The sequence below is a fragment of the Acanthisitta chloris genome, unplaced genomic scaffold, assembly GCF_000695815.1.
Source record: "Acanthisitta chloris isolate BGI_N310 unplaced genomic scaffold, ASM69581v1 scaffold21971, whole genome shotgun sequence".
In the NCBI taxonomy this organism is placed as follows: domain Eukaryota; kingdom Metazoa; phylum Chordata; class Aves; order Passeriformes; family Acanthisittidae; genus Acanthisitta; species Acanthisitta chloris.
Genome location: NW_008657946.1, coordinates 25,695 through 32,361, shown reverse-complemented (window position 1 = coordinate 32,361; position 6,667 = coordinate 25,695).

Here is a 6,667-nt window from a genome sequence, read left to right as displayed (position 1 = left end):
TGGCAGTGCAGGTACCAGGTGCCAGCTCGGTGCTTCCTCTGGGCTCGCACAAACCCGAGCTTTAGGTCATTGCACCACAGCCACGTGCTAATCGTTCCTTTCCGAGCGAGGCCTTTAGTTTCTTTAACATGACTTTGTAAAAGGACTGGTCAAAATCCCAAGCTGGCTGCAGGAATCAAGGTTACCTTCTCCCCCGTGTGCCTCTCGTGTCCGTGGGTGAAGCTGGAGCACAGGGAGGGGTCTGGAAGTGGTGATTTGGTTGTGCAATATTCACTTCCTATCTGACAGGTCTATAGGGCGAAGTACTATGAGCCATACTTCTCGCCTCTGTGTTTTTATGAAGCTTGGCCTCTCTGCTGCGGAGAGTTTGTGTAGTAAAACTCACACTGACATACCCAACCGAGGCCTTTTAGCAGCCTCTGTGTGACCCTGGTGCCCTGTGATGCCAAGGTCTTTGTGTGGTCTGTGTTTAGCTCACTTCCACTGGGGTGGGCACTAATGTCCTGATGGATTTGTGTGATTTATAGTGACATTTTTGTCAAATGGAAAAAATAATAAACTTCTAGGCACCTTGTTAAAAGAACAGTTGTAAAATACTTATTTTGCTGTGGAAGTTACCACTGTCTGTAGGGTTCAGAAATGGTGCTGTGGTTGTTGTTTAGGTGGTTAACTGCTGAGCTGAGCAGTGAATATTTTTACTCCAATATCAGTTTAAAGCCAGGCCAGAATTCACAGCTCTGAACTCTCCAGGGAGCAGCACTGACAGGAGGCTCTCAGGAGTTGGCCCAAGCTTTGGCTCTGAGCAGGTGTTTTGTCCTGCTGGTGGCAGAGCCCAGAACCAGGTGCTGAGAAGGTTCTGTGCACTCTGGTGAAGCTCATCCCTCTGGGTAGCCCAACTCCTAATAAAGTATTGTGGAAATGCACCTATGATACATTATTTAAGATCCAAACCTTGCATGTGACCCACTGCCAGGTCTCTAATGACATGAGTACTGTTACATAATGAAACTCCTCTGTTTCACACCACAAGTGCTGAGAGGCTTCAGGCCAGCACTGTTGTGGAACAGGACTGTTCCACCTAAAGATTGATTTACCTCTTTGTTTGGATTTTCATTTGCATTTCCTTTCCCTGTACCCATTCAGTGTAGAGCACTGGCTGAACCAGTATCTTTTACAGCTGCATACATGAGCTGGTTTGAGCCTGGGTACATGTGGCTCTTGCCCTTAGCACTGCAGTTTGCTGCACCTACTGAACTTCCTGATTTTATTCCATTGACACAATTCAGAGGAACTTGAATTCCCAGAGGTATTGCTTTTGTGCTGAAGTTCCTGACGTGCCGTTGGAGTAAATTTTGAGAGCAGAAACGTTGATATTGCAATCCTTTTGCTCTCCAGAGCTGCTTGAGGGTATTCCAAGCTGCTCATGGGAAGTCCTCCTGGACTCAGTAATACATTTTCTTGAACTGTACCTGACCTACATTGTCTAGGAAGCTTGTTGTACAGGTCTTGTGCAACACTGGCAAGGTTGTAGCTGATGCTTAAGGAAAGACGAGATATCCAACCAAAGCCTTAGCCATAAAAAGCAGGTGGTGGATATGAATGAGAGAGGCTTTTTCAGGCCATTACTGGAAGCTGGGTTTAATTAATCCAGAAGACTGGTAGTCAGCAGTACAGGTAGTATGATCCTAGTTCTCTGTGGATCCACTGCTGTAGGCCAAAAGATGGGCAAGTAACTAACTCCAGAACTTGTCCTGGTCTTCAGCTGCACTTTTTTGCCTGCTGCTCTCAGCATCTTGGCTGGTGCCTTGGGAATAAAGAGGTGAAGGCTCCAGAGGCCCTGGATGCCTCATCTCTTGGGTGCACAGCAAGCTTTGTACCCAAAATTGGAGCTAAAGTGCTAGTTTGGGCCACTAAGATGTGGTAAGAAGTTAGTCTTCTAGGCTCAACTGAGCTTTCTGGGTAGTCCAAACCCAAAATGTGTTGTCAGGCTTCAGGTTTTGTTTGAGTCCCATCACACAGCTGCAATCTCAGCAGTCCCAGGCTGCTATCTATGTGGTGTCTAGAGTATATCCTTGCCTTGCCTCGAGAGAACATCAACAACACACTGGGGAGAAAGTTTCCTTGGGAATTTTCAGGGGGAAACCTGATTCCTGTGCTATCAGAACTCGTGTTATAAAAATTTATAGTGCTGCTGGTTTGTGTTGGTGTGTTTTTTTTTGTAAGTGGCTATGAGGAAACAATTCACTGTGCACTTAGTGGGAGATCAGAGTTCAGTATGTGGGATGATTGCAAATCTGGTTGCTCCTATCCAGGTTTTAAAGGCTCCTCAAATGTGCCTGTGTGTACTTGAGGGTGACAGTAAAACACAGCTGCTTGCTCTGGTGGGTCTGTGCACTGCCAGCTCAGGCTATGCACTTGATACCAAGACAAAACAGCTTTTTTTTAAGCTAGGAAAAGGGTTCTTGTCTCAGCTGTTCACTGATGGAGCAAACCTGAATGGCAGCTATGCTGTGCTAGTGCTGTGGTACTTGGATGGCTCTTGGAATCACAGCTGTGCCAAAGAACAGAACTGGACAGCCAAGGCATCATGGAATAAACCTCATAAATTCACTCTAAAAATGACAACAAAATGCTTCCCTGTATTGTGCTGACAGGGAGGCAGTTTAATACAGCCTGAAACATTAAATCTCTGCCATAACAGCATTAGTTTGGAGCAGTTATGTCTTCTGTTACAAGCCAGGAATTAGGGGACTGCTGGGTCTGATGCTGTGTTGGTGGGTTCCTGCTCCCTGCCTCTTACTGCATCCCCATTCCTAAAACCAGTGAGTTTAGAGGATTCTTACAGAGGGGAAAATCTGTAACAAAGACTGCTGTGAAGAACCCAAGTGTCTCGAGGAGAGTGTGTGTGTGTCTGTGAACTAATTGGATAGGAACAATTAGTTAAGCAGTTTATAAGCTGTTCTGGGCATGGCCCTCAGTGCAGCAGGCCCTGGAGTGCACAGCCCTGCCTGCCTTGGTGGTCATGCTGATTAGTGCCAGGTGCTGGGACTGTGCTGCCCCAGCCAGAGATAAGGAACAGCAGCCAGTGGTTCTGAGCCTCAGTTGCAGCAGGTGCAGCCTCAGAGGTGGTTTGGAGCTGAATCAGTCCCTCAGCACATCTGGGGCTGCCTTGACCTGCTGAGGGTGAGGCAGAAAATAGAAGGATATAGAAAGAGAAGAGCTCTTGAATGTTATAAAGGTCTCTTATCTGCTGAGAACATAACTTCCTAGCCTGTCACAAGCTGTAACTCTTACCTTGCACGGGTAAGCATGAAGTACTTTGGAGCCATGGACTGGCTGTGAGGCTCCTGAGGGACATGACTGCAGTCAGTGATAATAGATCAGCACAGATAGGAGGGTTTTCTTTTGTCTGACTGAAGTTTGGTTTGTGAAGTTTCACATATGGAACTAAAAGCAGCTGAAATGTGGCCTGGTGCCTGCCTCGTTCAATCAAAGCCCAGTAAAACTTGGCCTTGCAGCAGAGCTGGTGTGACTCACTGCACATCCCAGGGCTCTGTGCTCCTCCAAGGACTGGGAATTTTTCTGTGCACTGGCCTTTTCCAGCTACGTGATTTCTAGCTGCTTGTAGATAAGGAGTCTCTGGGCAGAGACTGAGCAGCTGCTTGTGGCCACAAGAGCAGTGGTTATATCCTGTTGTGTGTGAGAGTCGAGGTGAAATGTGTGCTCAGCAGTTCCTCGCCCTTCCTTGTGGGCAAGGAGAAATTATTTGACAGCTAAGCAGACTGTCACAAGAAAGGGAACCTTACAGGAAGGGGTCAACAAAGAGGCTCTTGTCAGCAGTTTTGCCATTCAGTTTGATGTCACATACATGTGACAACTTCCCTGGGTATGTTACTGAGAATACACTTGGATTATCTTCCAGTGAAAAAATAATTCTGGTAATCAGATATTCACTTACTATGTTAGGATGATTCACATCTCAGTGTTGCTCAGATAAATGCCATCACAGAATTTCATGGTTCATCAGAGCCTGCAGTTGACTAAGTATCTGATCTTGGGTTAGATGAGTCCTTGGAGGTGACATCTCTGCTGAGCAGAGGAGTTGCTGCTGTCTCTGACTATCTGTTTCATGGTTCCACTCTACTGGAGCAGCTACTCCCCAGAACACTTTTTTCTTAACAGGAGACTGGTGTAACTGAACTTTGCAACAACTGTTGGTGTAAAGTAACTCAAACTGTAAATGGGTTGCCCAAGCACAGTTAGCAAGTTCTGCTTTCATATCTGCTTGAAAGTCAAGGAAGTGCTTTTTTTTGTTTGTAGTAAAATGTAGGCATATCTTAAATTCCTCCTTCTTTTTTAAGTGTTTTAAACTTGTTTGTGAATCAGTGAAATGTAGTGGACCTAAATGAGTGGAACATTAAATGTTTGGGTTTTTTTTTTCCCTTTGTAGTAAAGTGATAGAAAATCTGTCATAAACTCCTTTAGTTGTAGTGCAACTCAGGAGTTTGTACATGGAATAGTATTGGAATTGTCATAATAAAAGCCTGCAAAGAAATATTTGCTGTCATGTTTCCTAATAGTAATCTGCATCTCTGTTTACTTTGCTTAGCTTTATAAACATGCCTGCCCCTCTCACCTGAACTTTAGCCTATGTGGGGAAGAAAACAGGGAGCAGCCTCTGCTCGAGAGTTTTGCGCATCAGGTCTGGTGCAGACAAGAGAAGTTACTGCTAGTTTTACCAGCTGGGCCAGGCAAGTGCCACTCTTGGCTGGTGACACTGGTGTAATCAGAGATTGTTACTGATAGACTCAACTTCCTGACTTGATGCTTAAAGCTGACTTGGTTCATACACTTGGGTCTGTTGAGATGAAAAGGTGAAATGTTGGGTACCTCAAGACCTCACTAACAGTTATTCTTCCATCAGAAACTTCAAGCTTTCTTCAGAGCTCGTGTGCCAGTGGACTAAACCTTTGCAAAGAATTCTGTTGCCTTTGCAAATGGTCAGAAGTTTAACAAGTACCACATCTTCCACTGCTCAGTAGGGGTAGGACCTCAGCCATGGCACCTGGCAGATGGCAGGTTGCTTGTGATTAAGGTAAATCTGCCTTGCAATATCCAAGCAACTTTGATTTGGTGGTTTTATCTAGACCTCCCTAAGAGGTTTGCCATCTGCTAGGGTTGCTGCTTCCATTTGTTGTGCTGACAGTGTTGGAGTATGGTGCTGTGAGTGACTGCCAGGAGTAGTGCTTGGCACTGTGGAACTACCCCCTCCACCAAATTAACAAGGAAATTTAGTGCTTGATAAATGATTTTTGCACTTGGTAAGCCTTCAGCCCTAGCAATAGGAAATACCACATCTCAGTAAGTCGTTCCAGCTCTACCAGATGAAACCACATCTTCAAACCTTCTCTCCCTGCAGGGTGTGACTGGATTGCACATAACCCTGCCTAGCTCTTGTGCAGTGCTAGAGTCTCAGGTCTGAGAACACTACTCCAAGTGTGAAAGGGAGATGCAAATCTGAATCTAAAACCGTCTGAGCGAGTCCATGCTGGTGATCAGGTTCTGTGATGGTGGACCTCAAACACTTGCTTAAATCTGAGTAGCACAGTTTTAACTGTGGGGGTTTGATTTTATTTTATTTAATATTTCTTTAGTAGCTATAGCAGACAGTTTTCTCTTGAAAAATCTGATCAAACACTTGTCTTCCACCTAGAGGTTTCCTCACTTTGTCGGGTGTTCCCTGGGTAATACAGATCATCCATTGAAGTGACTTCTGTGGAGCTCGTTCTGTGAACTTGCTGTGCCATAGCTTGGATGTGACTTGTTCCTTGCATGTGCTGTTGTAAAGCCTGAGCAAAGGGGAAGTGGAGTAAAACTCCCTCTTTATCAGGAACTGCAAGCAGGCAGGAGCAGAGGAGCTGGGGCACGGCCTTCCCTGGGCTTGTACAGAGCTCAGCTGATAAGAGCTTAGTGCTCCACACCAGTACAATCAGCCTGAAATGGCTTTGAAGGTCTGCCCTTTCTTGGGAGGCCTTGGGCCTGAAGGTCTCCAAGAAAGAAAAATACCACAAGTCTTAGAAGTGATAATTCTTCCCGTGGTAGAGAACTGATGGGGAGTTTTTAAGGTACATCCAGAACAAGCTGTGTAACAGTGTGAGGGGTGAACTGAGGCTGTTTCCACTGCTAAAGTGCAATAAACTTTGTTTCCCTGCTCATTTCCTTTCACAGTAACACAATGAAGTGCTACTAACCAAACTATTTTGTTGCAAGCTGTAGAAGAAACATAATTTCAAGGTGTTCACTGAAAGGCTTAGGGAAGCAGCAGAGAAGGAAGTGGATGGTTGATTCTTTCTGTGAATGAGCCATTTCTGGTTTCAGTGGTGTCCATCTCGTGTGTGCTAGCTCTGTCTCCTGCTGTGAGACAGGCCTGGGCTCAGTGCTAGACAGGTAGCTTTTTTTAGCTCTCCAGGGATAAGGATAAAGCTCAGACAGCTCACGTGTGATGTTAAGCTTGAAACACTGATAGCTGTCGAGCTCAGTGGAGTAAGTTCAGGCTCTGGGGGGAAAGCTGGTGAGAGTGAGTACTGAAGCTGCAACTCCAGCACAGCTGGAGCAGGAGAGTTAAATGTGCCTTAAACCATATGAGGGGCTCAAAAGTTGAGTTCTC